Raw genomic sequence first — 19,545 nt, 5'->3', positions numbered from 1 at the left:
ATCAATCCACCTCATAGAGGACCTTCTCCTCCTGCACTGTCCCTACGCCCTCGCAAGGACCAGTCTCTCCTTACAACATGCCCAAAGTATGTTAGACAGAGCCTCAGAATCCTTGCCTCCAAGGAGCTGCCCGGTTTAACCCTTTCCAGGATGAATCTGTTTGTTTTCCTAGGAGTCCATGGTACTCTCAATACTCTTCTCCAGCACCACAGCTCGAAGGCATCAATTCTTCTTCTATCCTCCTTGGGCATTGTTCAACTCTCTGATGCATAACAATTGATAGCAAAGATTATGGCCTGTTTCAGACGCACCTTAGTCCCCAGAGAGACACCATTGCTCCTCAGTATTTTGGAGAGGTCCCTAACAGCAGACTTTCCCATGGCAATATGTCTTATAATTAACAGATGTATTGCCATGGAATGTGTAGGATCATATCCTCTGCAAATAGTTATGGGCTCATTTCTTTCTCACCAATTTGGATGTCTTTTCTTTCTCTGGCTTGTCTTATTGCCCTGCCTAGGACTTACGATACAATATTGAAAAAGGGTCGTGATAGAAGGTGTCCTTACTCTTTGAGTCTCTGTTGAATGAATGTATATAAGCCATTGGTTTTGTAAATATGTTACTTACGTTGATCAAGTTCTATTCCTGTGAGGTTGTTTGGAATTTTTATTTAAATCTGGAATGTATGTTGAATCTTATCAAAATGTCTTTTCTGCATTTAATAAGATGTCTATGTGGCTATTTCCCTTTGATTTATTTATGTAGTGTAATACAATGTTGCTTTTTCTAATGGTGAATAAACATTGCATGCCTGGTATCACTTGGTCAGGACATTTCTATTTTTAATATGATATTTCACTCTATGAAATATCATGAGTCAGAAATAAATTATATCAAAATTGAAGTTTGCAGAATTTTTTTTTTCATTAGGGCTATTGGTCTACAATTCCCTTTTTCAGGTGTATTTTCACTTAGCTTTGATATTACTGTAATGCTTGCTTCAGAAAATGAGTTAATATGCTTATTTCATAAAATAATGCTGGTATTTCATCCTTTTGAATGTTCTATAAGAGTTTAGTAGAACTGATATTACTTGTCTGAATGGTTGTTAGAATGCTCTAATAAAGCCATTTCTCTAGAAGCTTTTTATTATTTACTTATTTGGGAGCAATTTTGTCCCTCTTTTGTTGTAGCTCTGTTAAAATTTTCTACTTCAAAGAAATCATAGCCAGGACTCAAACAGATGTAGGCACACCCATGTTTATTGCTGCGTTAAACCAAGTGACCATCAACAACAACCAAAAAATGGATAGGACAACTATGGCATATCCACCCAGTAGAATACTACAGAGAATTGAAAAACAATGAAATAAAAAACACAATGTGGGAGAGCCTGGAGTACGTTATGCTGAGTGAAATCTCTCAGCCATAAGAGGACAAATAATTCATAACACTGATATTATAAAAAAAGAAGAGACATGAGGGGTTGGAGGAAGGAATTGGGAAAGAATGGAGAGATAATGAATACTGCATTAGAGCAGATAAGGAGAAGAATTATCCAAAAGGAATATGATTAGGCATTATATGAATGAGAACATTCTGTAACAAGAGGTCCATTGCAGGGTAGAATGGGGAGAAAATGTGCAACAATGAGTGAAAAAAGAAAATGGGAAAAAATTCTACTCCAGTATTAATTAGTTTAGGTAGATTGTGAGGTTTTAGAAATCTGTAAATTTGTTCTGTTTTCAAATTTACTGGAGTATAGTTTCAAATTTGTTGGGGTACAGTTTATTCTATGTTTTCAAATTTGTCTGAGTACAGTTTATCATAATATCATTAATATTATTTTTTGCTTCTATTGTTATGTTACCCAATTAATTTCTTATTAATATTACTTGCAAATTATCTCTTCATTCTTTTTTAATTAGCCAGGGGTTTGAAAACTCTATTACATTTTTTCCCAAGAAAAAAATGGCTTTGCTTGTTTGACTTTCTACTGTTTTTCAATTTTCCGTTTCATTTCTTTTATGTCTTCTGAAAATTTCAGCATTTGGTGGTTGTTGTTATTTTTCTATTCATTTTAGTTGTTTATTAAAACAAGCTTGGAAGCATTTCCACTTCCCAAATGGCTTGCGTCTGGAAATACTATGAACAGTGCTCAGACTTTTGTTTGTAGGGTCGCTATGAGTCATCTACGACTCGATGATACCTAACAACAACAACTGTAAAAGTATAAATGTTTATTGTTTTTTCACTAGCCTTCTCTAAGTAGTACTCCAGTTATACTTCCTTCAAAACAGATTTTTGTTGTTGTTATTCTGCTGGTAGCTCATAGTATATTCAATACTCTTCGCCAACACCAAAGTGTAAATAAAGGCACCAATTCTTCATCAGTCTTCCTACTTCATTGTTCAACTTTTAATTGCATATTTTCTCCATTCCTTGATTCTTAGTTTATTTTTATCTTTATCTCTAAGGTGAATTTTGAAGGCAATGTATGATGATGGATTCTGTTTTCTGAATTCAGTTTTCTTATCTGCTCTGTCACTCTCTTTCTTTAGACTGCTGCATTTAATCCATCTACATTCAGTGTAATTATTGATAGTATGTTATCTATCTTTTTCTTCAGAGTATTTTTCTGTGCTTAGTTCATAAAGCAATCATACTTTAAAATTGTCTTCATTGTTATGCTTTTTGTCATAATGTACTCCTCTGAGTTTGTCATTCTATGAAGGTTTGTGTGCTGCTGTATTGCTCCAAGTTATGCCACTAATAAATTTTTATTGTGATTTTAACGAAAGTTTACAGAAAACTTGGATTTCGATTCATTCATTGTTGCACATTTTCTTCCCTATCCCAACCATCCATATTTCTGATACTAGCATCGTCAAAACTGGTACGGAGGTTTTAGCAGAGCATTCACACAGAGACAGACTAAGAAGAAGAACATCAACTTTTTAATGAAAGTCTTTGAAAACTTTGTGAATAACAGCTGAACATTATACAATGCTGGAAAATTAAGCCTTCGGATTGAAAGACAGTCAAAATTATTAATAGAGTTGGAGCTACCTGCTCAAAGTAGAGCTTATCTTAATGTTATGGATGTTATGTAATGTTTGTTGATGATATATAATTCAAATGAGGAGAAATGACTGTAAATATCTACTAAAATCTGAAATGTACAATGTGTAAAATACAAATATAGAAAAACTGGGATTTATAAAAATTAAACACAAAATGATAAAAATTTATACATTATGAGACTGAGTTCATTCACTCAGCACAACGCTTTCCAGTCTCTTCCAAGCTATATAGTATTTTTCATAATCACTGCTCCTGAGTGCTGCATAGTATTCCCTTGTGTGAATGTACCACAATTTCTCAATCCAGTCAATTGTGGTTGGACATTGAAGTATTTTTATGCCCTTGTGATGGTGAATAATGCTGCTATGAACACTGGTGTACACATCTCTGTTTGTATCTCAGCTCTATTTTCTGCATAAAACCATTATTGTAAAAATAAAATGATAACTAGTAAAATGTTCATTTTAGTCCAAGTGGGGACTAGATGTGAGCAAATTGGTGAGGATGGATAGGCGCAAAATCACAAGGTTGCACAATTTGGTGGATGGGGTGGTATAAAAGAAATTGGAAAGGTCCAACAGGGACTTGAAAGGATGGGGTAGTGATGGGTACAGTCCAATGATGATTCAATTTTATAAAACATAATGCATGAGAATGATTGTATGAGACACAAAGCGATTGAAGTATAGTGTGAAACATAATGTAAATAAACTTTTTAAGCAAACCAATATAAAAATTTAAAAAGAAAGTATGCATTAGTAAAGAGAAAAAGAGTGATATTTCTTATTTTGACCTGGTCAATTGTATGGTCTATGATGATAAGAATGATTATTTGAAGGGAAATAGCTTCATATTTGTCCTCAAAAGGAGCATGTCAAGATCTATCCTGATGTGCAGTGTCATCAGTGACAGAAAAACCATTCATGTGCTTACCAGGAAAACATGTTGAATTAACTATTTTTAAAAATTATATACCAACCACTAAAGCCACATGAAGAAATTGAGGCTTTCTACTGATTTCTACAATCTAAAATTGATTGAATATACAATAAAGATGCATTAATAGTAATTGATATTTGGAAACAAAAAAAAAGGATTAATGGCCAGAAAATACGGTTTCGGTTATAGAAACTCAGCCAGAGATCACAGTACAGAGTTCTGTTCAGTCATTACTTAATCATTGGCAATACTTTTTAAAAATATAATAGTAAAAGCTCACCATGGTCCTGGCATAATCCAATTGACTACAGATATCTGTTGAAAAACATGGCAGAGAAGCTTAACATTATGAATCAAAACAAAGTTAGGGCAGATTGTGGAATAAACCACCAAATGATTATATGCAAATTTAGGTAAAAGAGGAAAAAAATTAAAACAAGTCCACAAGAGCTAAAATAGGACCTTCAGGGTATCCTACTTGAAATTAGAGAACTTGCCAAGAACAAATTTGATGGATTGAACATCAATGACTGAATATCAGAGAAGTTAAGAGATGATATCAAAGCATACACAAAGAAAGTAGAAAGATCTTTAAAATGAAAAATCAATATTGATAACAGAAGACACTCTAAAACTTGCTCAAGAACATAGAAACTAAAGCAAAATTATTATGTGAGAGAGTGAAAGAGAAGATAACAACAAGGCACCTGGAACAAACAAAACAAACACAATGAAATATATCCAAAAGGGAAGAACACACTCAGCATTTTTTCAACTGAAAGAATGGAAGAAAAATATTTCAAACCTCTATTTGTAACCCAAAAGGAGATGAGTTGGCACAGTGCCTGAAAAAGGGGGTAAAGGGGACCCAGTAGGCAGGGTTTTTTTCCTATTATACACAAGATGGTTATGAGCTGAAGCAGACTTGATAGTATCTAACAAAAATATTAAGGGAGCTCTGATGGTCTAATGATAATGAGTTGTGTGGCCAATTCAAAGACAAGCAATTCAAACCTACACCTGCTCCATGAAAGGAAGTTGGGCCATCTCTTCCCATGAGATTTAGAGCCACTGAAAACTGGCTGAAGGGTCAGCAATGAGTTGATTCTGATTCAATGGTAAATAACAACAACAATACATGCTTGGTAGGGTAGAGCGACAGCGCAGGAGGGGAAGACCCTCTATGAGGTGGATTGATTCAGTGACTGGGGTACTCGGGATGCGTGTGTCAGAGGCAACGCGATTGGCACAGGATAGAGCAGGGTTTAGGGCTATTGTACATAGTGTCACTATGAGTCGCAAACGACTCAACAGCACATAACAGCAACAACAACAACAACAACATATATACCTGATGTACTATGAATGCCTGAGAACATCATAGATTAACTAAGTGGTGGGGTTTTGGTTAAGGATGCCTGAGTGCTGATTGTGAAGAGAAGCTGTGCCTCAGGTGAGTGGTGTTGCTCACCCTCTTGCCAGTTCCCTGGTGCCTAATTGGGGTGGGTGGTAGCTCTTACCCATCGGTGGGGGTGGGGGAAGTAGGTTGTAGGTGAATATGGATGACTCAGGGATATAAAGTCTACCTCTCCCCAGATGTGGAGGATGAAAAAGGTAGAAGAATCAGGGGACATGGAAAAGAAACAGGAAGGCAAGAAAAACAACAATTTAGCTTGAAAAGAGAAATGTGGGAAAAGGTAGAAAAGGGTGGGAGAAATAAAAAAAATTAGAAAAAAAACCACACCCAAAACAAAACACCAAAACTATAGGAATGGTGCAGCAAGATTATCCTAGAATATCAGCAATGGTATTGTCTAATATCTGCAGCTTCATATACAAAAGTGTGTGCTAACAGGTGAGCACGTGGTTGTAGACCATGTGACCATGCACTTGAGGCAGTTCCTATGCTACCTGGGAATGCAACCAACTATTCGCTTAAATGCTTCACATCCTTGTAGTGCTCTGCAGAAGCTGGCTGATAGGAGGCAGGCCCAAACAATCATTTGTAGCTTAAAAGTTGGCATTTTAAATACTATTTTCTTTTTTAAAAAGTTGGCCTTTTATTTGCCATTCAGCCTCTGGTCTCCAGCTACCTGAATTGCAGGCATGAGGTCTTCAAATCAGCATGGTCTTTCAAATCACCAACTGCTGTGGGGCTAAAATAGAAGAAAGTTCCTCATACTGAGCAGCAAGCCTTGCGGCAAGCAAGGCTTGTGGCAGCAAGACCCTGGTGAGAGCAAGACCCTGGTAGTGAAGAGACTGTGGCATTACTATGGGCCAACAGTGGCAAGGTGTGACATGGGTCTTCTTGCATTTGTGCTAAAGATTTGGCTATTCTTGCTGAATGTTTGAAGGAGAAACTGACTTATAACTTCTGACGCAAGTCTTGCTAGATTATTTGGATTTAACTGCTGAACTGAAATTGAAGCCTGGACTAATTGGGGAATTGTGCCTTGGGACTGCTTGGCTAAAACTTGAGTTTGCATTGGATAATATCCTTTGCCTCCTTTACTCTCCAACCTCCTTCTCTAATAAACCCTATTGTTTGGTACCATAACTATGAATCTATGAATCAGCAAGGAATTAAAGAACCCTTTGCTGTTGGCATGGCTCTAGAGGTATCATAGGGCTAGGCTATAGGCTCTTTATGTTTCTAGTCTGGAACAGTGAAGGGTTGTGCTGTTCTTACTCCTTCTGGCCCTTTCAGAGAAATGTTCATGGGCCTGTGCCTCCACGTCCTGTTTTCTTCTACTTACACAGTGAGTGTAGGACTGCGGTGAAACCTTCTCTGTTCACTGGTTGGGAGAAGTGAGGGGGGCTCTGTCTTGTTCATTAGAAAAGAGGAGCTGATAAAAGTACTTCTTCCATCAAAGTTTACTGGCTAGTACAACTAATTATCCATCTCCTTCCCTGGTCCCAAATCAAGGAAACACCTGGAGTCTAGCCTGGCCAAATCCAGGTGTATTTTCCTTGTGATTTGGTACTTGGACTTCCAGACTTATTGTCTGAATGTGCTTCACTCAGTTTTTTGTTAGAGGAATTGAACTGAGTGGTATTTTATACAACTAATTAAAAAAATTTTAAACACTTCACAAATTTGCATGTCATCCTTGTACAGGGGCCAAGCAAATCCTCATTGGGTCATACCAATTTTAGCATATGTGCTGCAAAGTGAACACTGATATTATTTCTAGAAGTAGGTTACTTATTTTACAAGATGTATATTGTTATTGTTTTTGTTAGGTGTCGCTGAGGTGAGTATGACTTGTAGTGAGTGACCCTAGGAACAATAGATCTGAACCCTGTCCCATCCTGAGCCACCTTCATTATCTCTGACTCACTTTAGCCCATTGCTGCAGTCACTGTGTCAGGTCGACTCATTGAGGGTCTTCCTCTCTTTAGCTGACCTTCCATTTCTCCAAACATGATGTTTCTTTCTAAGGAACAGCTTCTCCTAGAGGACAGCTAAATATACAAGATATATAGATCATATATTTCATCCTTTAGTGAAACATCACACTATAAGCAAGTGTTCTTCCATATGTTGGAAACACAATTACTTAAATTGAAGGAGTTACCGTAAGGACATCCATGTCCCTGTTGTATCCTGTCTCTGGGGGGAAGAAAAATGAGCCATGTGAATCACAGAATCTACAACCCTAGACTAGGAGAACTAGATGATGTCTGACTGCCACTACTGACTGACCACAGTAGAAAATACTGGACGGAGAGGGAGGAAACAAATGTAGAACAAAATTTAAATTCACGAGAAAGACCCTACTTACTTGTCTGATGGCAATTGGTGAAAGTCCTAAAACTGTGACCTTTACATACCTATCAAGCCTGTAACTAAACTCACCCCCTCAGGGATCAGTTTTCAGTCGGATTGACAGACGGGCTTATAAAGGAAACAAGACCAAAAAGTCTGCATCTGCCCCAACACAAAACTACTGTGAGGGAGGAAGCTGAGCATCCTCCTTCTGTTGGTTTATCAATTTTGTTGTTGCTGTGTACCATCCAGTCTAAACCTATACTTAGCTGACCATTCACTAGGTTTTCAGATGCAATACATTACACAGGAGGAGACTGCCCATCCTTCTCCCATGGATCAGCTAGTGGATTCAAACTGTGTGCCTTTGAATCAGCAGGGAAAATCTTTACCACTAAGCCACTAGCCTCTGGAAACCATCTGGAAGGTCAGCTATGAGTTGGTTCCATTTGACAGCAACAAATTTGAGAATTTTTCTTTTTAACAAGCTCAAGTTTAATCTTGACATGAATTGTTTTTAAGTAAACCTTTATGTTTCAATAATCTAGGTGAAGGGGAAAAAAACAGGCTCAGATAGGTTATATAAATTGCGTAGAACAACCTAACCACAAGTTTTGGAGCTCAAATTCTAGAATAGTTTTGTTGAATGCAAAAGCTGTTGCATGCAAAAGATATTCATATATGTTATCTTAGACATTAAGTGAATATAAGAGTTGCTTTGGATCCTAGGCAGCCCTGTGAGTTCCTGTGGATTCTCAGAGCTACAGTACAGTTTGGGAATTTAGGGCTTCAATGAATAAAGAGCTTTAATAAATGATCCTAAGACAGATCAAATGTCAGTTTCAGACAAAATGACTACTTAGTGATAAGACAAAAGGACAGATAGAAATGGGGACAGTATAAAGAAAATACTTGGCAGATCCTGTAACTACACCAATTTTTTAAACTTGAAAAACATGTCAAATGTTTCTCTAGTAAAGTCAATTCACATCTCTGGTCTCAAGAATAAATAAAATTAAGAACTTGAATCAAAAGGTCTTTAAGATCCTACCAGAAGCACATGTTGATGATGTTTTCCTATGAAGCAACTTTGGTGAATAAGCTCTCACTTCACACACAAGAATTCAACGTACCTGTAGACGTATAACAGGCAAGTGAGTACAGGGAGACTGCAAATGACTTCCCACTCCACACACAGGAATTCAATATAACCTGTAGACCTAAGACAGGTAAGTGAATACAGGGAGACTGCAAAGAATACAAAGTATGTTTCATAGCACTGGAAGTATATTGTCATTTATGAGCAAAGTAAATTATTAGAGCACTTAAGGCACATTATCTAAAAAAATGCTCAAAGCTGACCCCTCCAGTAGATTTCTGAGGCTGTAAATTCAACAGAAGCAATTGTCCCTCTTTTTACCTCAGAATGTAACCAAAATAGACTGTAAGTGTGGTCACCAGGGAAGTAGCATCTGTGTACTACTTATATTTGCACTCTTTCTCCAGGAGTGGCATCCACTTGCTAAATAACATGCCTCCAGAAAATCTATGAACTTTGATAAATGTCAGTTGTTGTAGAGGAGCTTCAAACCTTTTGTTCATAGGGTCGTTATGAGTCGTGCTCAACTCGAAGGCAATCAGCAACAACAACAAGCACCAGGCTAATGAAGAATAATGAAAGAGTCCTGGCTAATGAAGAATAATGAAAGAGTCCTATGAAAGCATGGACAGTTTATTATGAAAAAGAGAGACATGGAGGGACTAAGGAATGCTAACACATGATTCTCTATAAAGAAGAACTGTTTGAGTCTATACAGTTAAGCATGGGGTTTATGTATATCCATAAAGGAAGGGAAGGTGAGAGATTCCAGGAAATGGCCTGTATAGGAAGAGTTATGATAATTAAGTGCATGTGCTTCTGGTCCTTCAAGATGAAATATGTTACAAAGGCTTCTAGGTCAAGAAGCATCAACTTATTATTGGATGCTGGGCATGCACACCTTCTGTAGACACCAGTTTCAATCCTGTCTCCAGCTCTCTGCTGCCTCTAGAAGAAGGCTATATAGTGATGGAAGGAGTCAATTTTAGCCATCAGTGTAATCAGGTTCTGACTGGAAAGTAATTTAAGAGGAACTAAGTTATCATTGTATTAGGGTGTAGACATGTTTTATAAGGGAGAGAACTCCACCCTTATGGCTTTCTGACCTAACACCAGGTCCCTTCCCTGAAATTGGACTCTGGCAACCATGTCTGAGGAGCTGCTGGTGGATTCAAATCAGCAAAGATACACAGTCTTTGGGTTGGCAGTGTTAGCTCCCTATGGATTATGCCATCAGACTTCCCTCAAGATAAATTATAGTGTTCATTATTTCTTGAAATAGATGGGGGAAAGAACTATCTAAAAGAAATATATGATTGGGTATTATTTTCATGGCAACAGTCCAGAATGAGAGTACATAGAAAGGAGGACTGAAGGGCGGGGGAGTGAGGAAATTGTGCAATAATGAAAGAATCTTTTTAAAGAGAAAAGCGAATCGGGGCTGGGGGGGGTGGGCAGATAGGGAGGAAAATATGCAACAAATCAATGAATGGAAATCCAAATGTTCTATAAGCTTCCATTAAAATATCAATTAAAAAATCTAAAAAAAGATAAATTATAGAAAAAATAGCATTTCAGGATAAGCATTTTCCTCTTATGAATTCACTCATTTTCCTATGCAAATCTACTCCTATCAGTTCTGAATGCAACCAAATGGGGGGAGGAGAGAAGGCATTACATAACTGACAGCAGGTAGGGGAGTGGAATGATAAATTATTCACCAAAGTACTGAGATTAATAGTATACACAAAAGCGGTTTACAAATAAATTAAAGGAGGCAAGGGTTTTCTTCAGCAAGTAAACCCATCTCCATCATGAATCAAAAGTCAAAGAAAATGTTACATAAAAATTGGGGGAAAACCCATGCACAAAATATTTCTACAAAATTTACCCTTTGAAAGCAGAACTAATATTTTGATGACTTGTAGAAAAATGTTGTAGATATTTCTAAAACTTCTCAAAGAGACATGTTAGTGCTCTTCAAGCATACACTGAAGTAGAATATGGAAGAAAAATAGGGGGAAAGCTAACAAATTTTTCAGATGCTGTCCACATGATGGAGGGACACATGAACAGAGATGGAGCACAGAATCAGATCAGTGAAACAGAAGACAGAATTGTCATCACTGATCTGCTGGGGGGGGGGAAGCAAAATCAAAAAAGGAAGGAAAAGGAAGAAAACCTAAGAATAATGTGGGACACCATCAAGAGAAGTACCATGTGCATAATTTGAATCCCAGAACAGGAAGAAGCAACTAAAGACACCAAAAAAGTTGTGGACGAATGATTAGAAGAAAATTATCCAGGCATAATGAAAAATGAGATAATGTATATTTAAGAAGCTGAGCAAACACCATATAGAATAAACTTCAAAAGAAAAACACCAAGACATATCGCAGTCAAATTTGACAGAACCAAAAATAAGGAAAGAATTCTGAAAACAACAAGGGAGAAACAATGAGTAACCGATAAGGAAAATCAAATCAGATTAAATGCCAATTTCTCAGCAGAAACCATATAAGCAAGAAGACATTGTAATGACATATATTGAACACACAAAGAGCACAACTGTCAACCAAGAATATTGTACCCAGCAAAATCGTCCATCAAATATGAAGGAAAGATCAAGATATTTCCAGAAAAACAGAACTTAAGGGAGTTTGTAAAAACAAGAGAAGCATTGCAGGTAACACTGAGAGACATCCTTACAAAGTTGCCAAAGAAAGCAGGATGGACCAAAGTACCTAGGAACAACACACACACCCCCTCCTCAACAAAATGATAGCAAAGAAACTGTACTTCTCAATAATCACACTGAATGTAAATTGTTTAAATACACCATTGAAGAGAAAAACAGTAGCAGATTTGATGAAAAAAAAAATCCATCAATATGTGGTCTACAAGAGACACACCAAAAAAGTGAACATAAATAAAGACTAAAATTAGAAAGGTGGGAAAATTATATCAAGCAAATGACAACCAGAAAAAAAGCAGGCGTAGCGATATTAATCTCTGATAAAATATATTTCAGCCCAATAACAATCACAAAGGACAAGGAAGATCACTACTTGATTAAAGGGTCAATAGAGCAAGAAGACATAACAATAATATATACCTATGCACTAAAGAAAAGATCTGCAAAATATATAAAACAAACATTAACAAAGTTGAAAAAGTAAATAGACAAAACTACAATAGTAGTTGGAGACTTCAATACACCACTCTCTCTCAAGATAGAACTTCCAGAAAGAAACTTAACAAAGACACTGAAGAATTATACCACATAATAAACCAACTCGATCTCATTGATATTTATAGGCTAATGTACCCCCAAAAAGCACAGTATACCTTCTTTTCCAATGTACATTGAACATTCTCCAGAATAGATCACATTTTAGGACACAAGGCAACCATCAATAAGTTAAAATCATAGAAATAATACAGGGCATCTTCTCAGACGACAATGCTACAAAATTAGAAATCAATAACAAGAGGATAAAGGAGGTGGAAACAAAGCATACATTTAGAAGCTGAACAATATCTTCCTTGAATATGAGTGTGTATTAGAAAAAATAAAAAATGAAGTTAAAAAAACAAAACTTATCAAAACCTCTGGGAAATAGCTAAAGCAGTAATCACAGGTTAATTTTAGCAATAAGCAAACACATTAAAAGACAGGAAGAAAATGACCATTGATTCTCTAACTCAACATCTCAAACAAATTGAAAAAGACAAGCAAGAACACCTGACACACACACAAAAAGAAAACTAACCTGAAATTATACAAATTAGGGCAGAAATAAATTAAATAGAAAACAGAACAACAATTGAAACCATCAACAAAACCAAAATTTGATTCTTCAAAAAGGTCAATAAAATCGACAAACCACTAGCAAAACTAACAAAAGAAAAGAAGGAAAAGACACAAATCTAAGTAATAGATGAAACGAATAATGTCACAATGGAACATACTAAAATAATAAGATTAACAATGGAATGAGAACTCAGAAATCAGCCCAACCACCTATGATCAACTAATTTTTTTACTAGGAGATGAAATCAGTTAAGTGGTGAAATAATAGCCTTTTTAACAAAATGGTGTTGGCAAACTTGGAAAACTATGTGCAGAAAACTCAAACAAGACCCACACCTCACACCATACACTAAACCAACTCGAAGTGAATCAAGGACCTGGAACTTAAACCAAGGACCATAAACGTCATTAGAGAAGAGCTTGGAAGAACCCTAGAAGCACTAATTCACAACCTGAATAGTCTTCCAACTTTCCTGAAAAACCTACAACCACGAGAGGATAAAAGAGATGAATGGGACCTTAAAAGAATCAAATCCCTATATGCATCCCAAAATTCTCCAACACAGTAAAAAGGGAAGCCACAGAATGGAAAAAAAAATATTTGGTGATAACATGTCTGATAAGGGATTTATATCTATAATTTATAGAATACTTGAGCACCGCAACAAGATAAATGTAAACAACCCAGTTGCAAAATGGGCACATGATATAAGCAGATAATTCACCAAAGAAGACATTCAGTTGGCGAACAAGCACATTAAGAAATAATTAAAAATCTCTAGCTCTAAGAGAGATGCAAATCAAAACAACTATGATTAGGTATTATTGTCATGAAAGGAGTACAGAATAAAGGCTGCACAGTGGAATGGACTTGTGGGGAGGGATTGTATAGCAATAAAAGAGTTTTTCTTTTACTTTTCAAAGAGAAGAGTGAATTGGGGGAGAAGGAGTGCAGGAAGAAAAGTGTAACAATAAGTGAATGGAAACCCTAAGTCTCTGTAAATTTTCATTAAAATTAATTTTTTAAAAAAACCCAACTATGAGATATCATCTCACCCCAGTAAGAATAGCAAAATTTGACAGAGCAGCAAACAATAAATGCTGGCAAGGTTGTGGAGAAACTGGAACCCTTATTCACTGTTGGTGAGGGTGTAAAATGGTGCAACCACTATGGAAGGCAGTATGGCACTTTCTCAAAAAGTTGGAAATTGAAATATCATTTTACCCAGCAATTCCACTACTTGGAATATACTATAAAGAAACCAGAACAGAACTGCCACCCAAGCAGATATATGCACACCCATGTTTCTTGCTGCATTGTTCACAATAGCAAAGAGTTGGAAACAATCCATGTCCATTAACAAACAAATGAATAGAGAAGCTGTGGTATATTCACACAATGGAATACAATGCTGCATTGAAAAACAAGGAACTCATGAAATAGTATACAAAATGGGTGACAATGGAGGAAATTATGCTGTGTAAAATATCTCAGTCACAAAAAGACAAATACTGCATTATACCACTGTTATAAATAAAACAGGACTGACATAGGAGTTGGGTGGAAACTAAGAGGGGATAAATAATATATACAGCATTGAAGCAGATGAGGCACAGAACTGTATAAAAGGAATATATGATTAGGTATTATTGGCATGACAAGAGTCCAGAATAAGAGCTGCATTGTAAAGCGGTCTGGGCCAGGGGGACTGCATAACAACCAAAGAACTTTTTTTCTTATAAAAAAAAGCCAACTTGAGGGGGAAGGAGGACAGGGAGGAAAATGTGCAACAATGAATGAATGGAAATCCAAGTTATCTATAAACTTTCATTAAAATATCAATAATAAAAAACTTGAAAAAAATCTATCAATAAAGGTAAATAAGAATTCAATATCTTTGTTATTTCTGGTGGTTTAAATTATGTGGATTTCGGTGATAATGATGACCTTTTTCCCTGTCTTAAAAATGTTTATCATCACATTTCTTTAATTAAATATTAAATAAAAGTATTGAATAAAATTTTTTCTTCCATGTAATTAATCAAAAGTCTGAATTTTTCATTACTTTATCTGTCGATTAGCTAATCAATCTTTGTTCTGAACACAGTATAAGATATAATTGTTAGGCTGATATGGACAGCTTGAGCAATGTCAATGTCTGAAGACTGAAAACTTTTCATCATAATACTGAGACAACTCTCAAGCTGGCATTTGGTTAAGAAGAAAATAAGCATTAAAATAATAAACAATAGTATTTATATTATTTGTTATAAATAGTAAGAGTATTTTTACCTTCATTTTTGAGGAGGGAGACATGATTGGGGGAATTTATAAAGTTATGACTATGGTAACACACTTGCTTTTCTCATAGTAAATATCTCACAGCCAAAAATATAATCATAAATGTGTATTGTAGAGACTTTCAAGAACACCTAAATGTTATCTTTTATTTCTGTATATTTTCTTTTAAAGGCATAAAACAGTGGCAAAGTTTAACAGGGCAGCAAGTACAAAATGTTGGAGAGAATGGGGTGAGAAAGGAATTTTATACATTGTTGGTGTGATTATAAAATGTTACAACCATTCTAGAAGGCAGTTTGGTGCTTCCTCAAAAAGCTGAACATAGAAATTCCATATGACCTAGTTATTCCACTACTTGAAATATACCCTGAGAAATTGAGAACTGAGGACAAGCAGAGACTTGTACACCAATGTTCACAGCAGTGTTCTTCATCATCTCAAGAACACTGAAACAGCCCAGATGTACAACCACAAAAAATGGATTGAGAAATTATGGTACAATCACACAATGAAATACTATGCAACACACAGGAACAATTATTTTGTAAATTATTACCTAATTTGAGAGAGATGGAAGAGCATTATGCTGAGTGAACTAACTCAGTCTCACAAGGACAATTGTATAAAACCATTCTTGTAGAATGAGCAGGGGAGGGTGGAAGCAGAGGGATAAGGATGTGCATGGGGGTGGGGGGATTGAACATAGTTTTGTACAATTTGATGGGTAGGGAGTGAGGAAGAATCTGTTCTAGAAAACAATGCATTTGAACTTTGTAAATAAACAGGTATAGTAATAAAAAAGAGGGGAATAGCAATTTGAAAATAATACAATTTGAACGAAGTCAAATCTGTTTGCATTTGCAGTTGGATACTTGACATGTTTTTAATTTAGGCTACATTTCAGATTGAATATCCAGAATCTGTGTTCATCAGCACTAATTCAGAATCTCAAATAACAATTCTTTGAAGCATCCATGTCTTTCTTTGAGTTTTCGTTCTTGCCAAGGTCTATTTCAAAGATAAATAGAGAAAATAATACACCACTGGCCAATGTAAACTTCACGTCTAGTATCAGTTCCAACTATTTAAATTGAAATTAGGCAAAGAAAGCAAGTATACAAAGCAAAGATCAGGACCAAGAAATTATTCTGAACAAATCAAATCACTCAAGTAAGGCCTAAAATGAATAGAGGGAAAAGCAGCTATAGAAAGTAAGAATTTCAATAGAAATCGAAATCACATATTCACTAGCAGTCACCAGTTATGAAGAAACTGTCTGAACTGTGCTGGTTAACTTTGCTTAAGGCTGCTTTTAATATGCTCTTCACCAAAATGTACATGGGTGGTGAAACCCCTATTCAGCATGAAATCTGGAGAACACAAAAGCAAAACAGCCCCCTTGCACATTTACAATTAGGAGGAAGAAATATAGGTATATATTCCTTATGAAAAAAGACTTGCATTGTCTCTGGCTTATTTCAAAAAGTATAATCTAATTCCAACAAATATTATCTGCTCCTAAGAGACCATAAACCAAAGAGGACAATGATGATTATCATTAAGCTAGTTCTTTTAAATATACCACATGCAAGATATTGTTGATTTATAAGTTTGTCAGTCAGCCAAAACAATTGTTATCCTACAAGCAGGAAGATTTTGGAGCAAAATTAAAATAAAATGGTGATTTTTTTTATTAATATAAGAATGATTTTATGTTCTGTATCTAAAAAATGCTATATTTTGTTTACTGAAAAAATAATGTAATAGGTTCTATCAATGCTTAGGAAAAGTAAGAAAATATCCATAACCAGGATATACCATTTTGTATTTAATACTTGCACAATGAACATGGAATATTTTCATGTCACCTAACCAAACTGGTACTTTCGTATGTCAAATCAAGAATAAAATATTGTCAGGAAGAAATACTAAATGAAATAACCAACAGGAAGATGGCAAATTCACAAAGGAATTTAACTTCATTTCTTTTCTGAATTAATATGAAGGTAAGTCTGTCATCTGAATTAGCACTGGCATGCAGTATTACTACCACCAAAAATGACATAACATTCTCAGTGACATGAAAATATTTTCTTATTTAATTGAATATTCTGTTGGTCAAAAATCCATCTACACTAAACCCTTATTTGATATATAAAGTCATGTGTTTTTACTGTTGCTCATAAAAAGTGGCAAAACCAATTTCATAAGTAATTAAATGTGCTATATAATGACTCACTGGGGTTATATAAATAAGTTTTTTATTATGTCCAAAATATATGTACATTTGCTTCTTTAGTATCAGCAAATGGTGTAAAACAAATGTGGGAAATCAGAAATCAAATTATTCACTTTTTCTTGTTGCATTATCAAGTGTCAAATAATTCAAAAAGAAGCTATATTAAAAACATCATAATTTTTTTCCAAAATTATATATGCCATTGAGTCACCTGTGACTCATAGTGACCCTATGTACAATATTTCTGAACCCTGCTCTATCCTGAGCCAATCTCACTGACTATGACCCACCTACCCCTACGACCGACCCCCTTTACTGTGTCAATCATTCAGGATCTTCCTCTCCTGTGCTGTCCCTTCCAAGAATGGTGCCCTTCTCTAAGGAATGGTTCCTCCTGGCCATGTGCCCAAAATATGAGATAGAACTTCAAAATCTTTGTCTCAAAGGAGAAACTTTATCAACTATCATTCACATTAAATCTTAGGACACAAAGAAGTGTTTCTTTACTACCCAAAAGACAGGAGAATCACTATTCTGACTCAAATGAAGTTTCAGCAATGTTGGAGAGTTAAGATCTGGGAATTTGGAGGAATAAAGAAGACTGAATTAGTTACTGATGTTTTTGTCATTTAACATTGTTGCTCTTCAGTAATTTGGAGAGGTCCCTGACAGCAGGCTTGTGCAATTTAATACATCTTTTGATCTCTTGACTACTAGTATCAAGGGTATTGATTGTAGACCCAAGGAAGATGAAGCTGTTGACAATTTAAATCTTTCCCCTTTGATCATGCTGTTGCTTATTGGTGCAGTGTTGAAAATTTTTGTCTTCTTGATGTTTAGATGCAATCCATATTCCAAAATCTATAGTTTTTGACCTCTTGCAGCAAGCATTTCAAATTCTACTTGCTTTCAGCAAGTGAGGTTGTGTGGTCTGCATAATGCAGGTAGTTGATGAGCCTTCCTCCTATCCTGATCTCACATTCTTCCTTCTTAGAATCCAGCTTCTTGAATTATTTCCTCAGTGTATGTATTGAAATAGACACAGAGAGAGGATACAACTCTGATGCACATCTTTCTTCATTTTAAATCATGCAGTGTTCCCTTGCTTTGTTTGCACCACAGCTTCTTGGTCTATGTATGGATTTTACATGAGTATAATTAAGTGTTGCGGGATTCTCATTCCTCTCAATGTTAGACATAATTTGTTATGATCCACACAATCAAACGCCTTTGCATAGTCAATAAAACACAAATAGACATTCTTCTAATATTCTCTGCCTTCAGCCAATATCTATCTAATCTTAGCAAGGATATCCCTGATGTTAAGCCCTCTTCTAAACCCAGCTAGATCTTCTCAAAGTTCTCTCTCAATGTACTGTTTTAGCCATCTTTGGATGATCTTCAGAAATATGTTGTCGCATGTGATATTAATGATATTGTTCAAGGATTTCCACATTCTGTTTTGTCTGTGTTCTTGTGATAAGATTATCACTTGGAGTTCATGTGGGAAGAAGTGTCACTCTTCACCTGTGTTTCTGTTTCACAGTCAAGTCAGGACAACTAGAACAACAGGGACTTCTCTCTCCTCTTCTCAACTCCCAAGAAATTGGCCCAGGATTTTTGTTTGTTTTTAAGCTTTGTTTTCGATATATAAATACTCATGAAATCTTTTTAAAATTTAATATTTATAAAATATCAATTTATGTCAATGGCACATGCAAAAAATAAAAAGGCAGAAGAGTTAGTTTTCAAATCTCTACTAGCCTCATGCTTCTCCTTTCAGTCAAGTTTCAGAGCAATGTAGGAAAAAATAAGGGAACTTGTGGGTGCCATTGAGTTGGCTATGACTAACAGAGACCCTATGAACAACAGATCTGAGCCTTTCCCAATCCAATGCCATCCTCATCATCTCTCTCCTCCTCAAGCCCATTATGGTAGTCACTGGGTCAGTCTATGTCCTTGGGGATCTTCCTCTTTTTTGCTGGCCCCCTATTTTTATCAGCATGATATCTTTCTCCAAAGATTGGTTCTTCCTGGAGATAGCTCCAAACTAAGTGATATCAAATTTCTCTAACCTTACCTATAAGGAGAACTTTGGTTGTGCTTCCTTCAAGACAGATTTGTTTGTTCTTTTAGCAACCCATGCAATATTCAATATTCTTTGTCAACACCATAACTAAAAGGCATAGATTCTTCTTTGATCTTATTTATCCATTGTCCAACCTTCCGGTGCATAAGAAGCAAATGACAAGGCCAGTGGTGCAGAAATATTACTGTGCCACTCTACCTCAGATGA

This window comes from Elephantulus edwardii, unplaced genomic scaffold (genome assembly GCF_000299155.1).
Source record: "Elephantulus edwardii isolate Elephantulus edwardi_28Jun2011 unplaced genomic scaffold, EleEdw1.0 scaffold00331, whole genome shotgun sequence".
NCBI lineage: Eukaryota > Metazoa > Chordata > Mammalia > Macroscelidea > Macroscelididae > Elephantulus > Elephantulus edwardii.
The sequence above is the reverse complement of the archived record's forward strand: the minus strand, read 5'-3'. Positions refer to the sequence as shown.